Below are 3065 nucleotides of genomic sequence, written 5' to 3'. Positions count from 1 at the left end.
CAGGAGGCAGGGCTCTGCCTCTGAGGTAGGAGAGCCAACTTCAGGACACTGGTCAACAAGAGACCTCCCAGCTCCACATAATATCAAACGGCGAAAATCTCCCAGAGACCTCCATCTTAACACCAGCACCCAGCTTCACTCAACGACCATCAAGCCACAGTGCTGGAAAACCTATGCCAAACAACTAGCAAAACAGGAACACAACCCCACCCATTAGCAGAGAGGCTGCCTAAAATCATAATAAGGCCACAGACACCCCAAAACACACCACCAGACGTGAACATGCCCACTAGAGAGACAAGATCCAGCCTCATCCACCACAACACAGGCACTAGTCCCCTCCACCAGGAAGCCTACACAACCCACTGAACCAACCTTAGCCACTGGAGACAGACATCAAAAACAGGAGGAACTACGAACCTGCAGCCTGCAAAAAGGAGACCCCAAACACAGTAAGATAACCAAAATGAGAAGACAGAAAAACACACAGCAGATAAAGGAGCAAGATAAAAATGCACCTGACCTAACAAATGAAGAGGAAATAGGCAGTCTACCTGAAAAAGAATTCAGAATAATGATAGTAAGGTTGATCCGAAATCTTGGAGATAGAATGGACAATAGAATGGACAAAATGCAAGAATCAGTTAACAAGGACCTAGAAGAACTAAAGATGAAACAAGCAACGATGAACAACACAATAAATGAAATTAAAAATACTCTAGATGGGATCAATAGCAGAATAACTGAGGCAGAAGAACGGATAAGTGACCTGGAAGATAAAATAGTGGAAATAACTACTGCAGAGCAGAATAAAAAAAAAAGAATGAAAAGAACTGAGGACAGTCTCAGAGACCTCTGGGACAACATTAAACGCACCAACATTCGAATTATAGGGGTTCCAGAAGAAGAAGAGAAAAAGAAAGGGACTGAGAAAATATTTGAAGAGATTATAGTTGAAAACTTCCCTAATATGGGAAAGGAAATAGTTAATCAAGTCCAGGAAGCACAGAGAGTCCCATACAGGATAAATCCAAGGAGAAATACGCCAAGACACATACTAATCAAACTGTCAAAAATTAAATACAAAGAAAGCATATTAAAAGCAGCAAGGGAAAAACAACAAATAACACATAAGGGAATCCCCATAAGGTTAACAGCTGATCTCTCAGCAGAAACCCTACAAGCCAGAAGGGAGTGGCAGGACATACTGAAAGTGGTGAAGGAGAAAAACCTGCAGCCAAGACTACTCTACCCAGCAAGGATCTCATTCAGATTTGATGGAGAAATTAAAACCTTTACAGACAAGCAAAAGCTGAGAGAGTTCAGCACCACCAAACCAGCTTTACAACAAATGCTAAAGGATCTTCTCTAGGCAAGAAACACAAGAGAAGGAAAAGACCTATAATAACGAACCCAAAACAATTTAGAAAATGGGAATAGGAACATACATATCGATAATTATCTTAAATGTAAATGGACTAAATGCTCCCACCAAAAGACACAGATTAGCTGAATGGATACAAAAACAAGACCCTTATATATGCTGTCTACAAGAGACCCACTTCAGACCTAGAGACACATACAGACTGAAAGTAAGGGGATGGAAAAAGATATTCCATGCAAATGGAAACCAAAAGAAAGCTGGAGTAGCAATTCTCATATCAGACAAAATAGACTTTAAAATAAGGACTGTTAAAAGAGACAAAGAAGGACACTACAACAAATGTTAAAGGAAGATTTCTAGGCAAAAAGGAAAAGGCCACAATTAGAAATGAGAAAATTACAAAATATAAAAGCTCACTGGTAAAGGCAAACATATAGTACATGTAGGAAATCATCCACACACAAAACTAGTAGGGTGGTTAAAAGACAAAAGTAGTAAAAAACAGTTGCATCCACAATAAGAAGTTAAGGGATACACAAAACGGATTTAAAATATGATATAATAAACAGTAATAATGAGGGGAGGCGAGTACAAATGCATGGTTTTTAAAATGCATTTGAAATTAAGTGATTAGCAACTTAAAACAATCACGTTTATATATAGACTGCTATACAAAAACCTCATGGTAACAACCAACCAAAAATTTATAATAGATATAAACACAAAAAAAGAAAAAGGAAGCCAAACGTAACACTAAAAATAGTCATCAAATCACAAAAGAAGGGGGAAAAAAAGACTTACAAAAACAAATCCAAAACAGTTAAGAAAATGGCAATAAGAACACTCATATCAATAATTACCTTACATGTAAATGGACTAAATACTCCTATCAAAAGGTAGAGGCTGAATGTATACAAAAACAAGACCTGTACATATGCTGCTTACAAGAGACTCACTTCAGATCTAGAGACAAATACAGGCTAAAAGTGAGGAGATAGAAAAAGGTTTTCCAAGCAAACAGGAATCAAAAGAAAGCTGGAGTAACAATAGTTTTTTCAGAAAAATAGACTTTAAAATAAAGATTATTGCAAGAGACAAAGAAGGACACTACATGATGATCAAGAGATCAATCCAAGAAGACATAACAATTATAAATATTTATGCACCCAACATAGCAGCACTTCAATACATAAGGCAAATATTAACAGACATAAAAAGTGAAATCAAGAGTAACAATAGTAGGGAATTTTAACACCACACTTATATCAATGAATGGATCATCCAGACAGAAAATCAAGGTAACAAAGGCCTTAAATAACACATTAGACAAAATGGATTTAATTGATAAATACACAGCATTCTATCTGAAAGGATCAGAATACACATTCTTTTCAAGTACACATGGAACATTCCCCAGGATAGATAACATGCTACACTGCAAAAAAAGCCTCGGTAAATTCAAGAAAGTTGAAATCATATCAAGCATCTTTTCTGACCACAACACTTTGAGATTAGAGTCAACTACAAGAAAAAAACAGCAAAAAACACAAACATGTGGAGACTAAACAATACGCTACTAAACAATCAATAGATCACTGATGAAATGAAAGAGGAAACCAAAGAATACCTAGAGACAAATGAAAACAGAAGCACAAAAATCCAAAAATATATGGGAGGCAGC

The sequence above is a fragment of the Globicephala melas genome, chromosome 1 (genome assembly GCF_963455315.2).
Source record: "Globicephala melas chromosome 1, mGloMel1.2, whole genome shotgun sequence".
NCBI lineage: Eukaryota > Metazoa > Chordata > Mammalia > Artiodactyla > Delphinidae > Globicephala > Globicephala melas.
Note: the sequence above shows the minus strand (reverse complement) of the source record.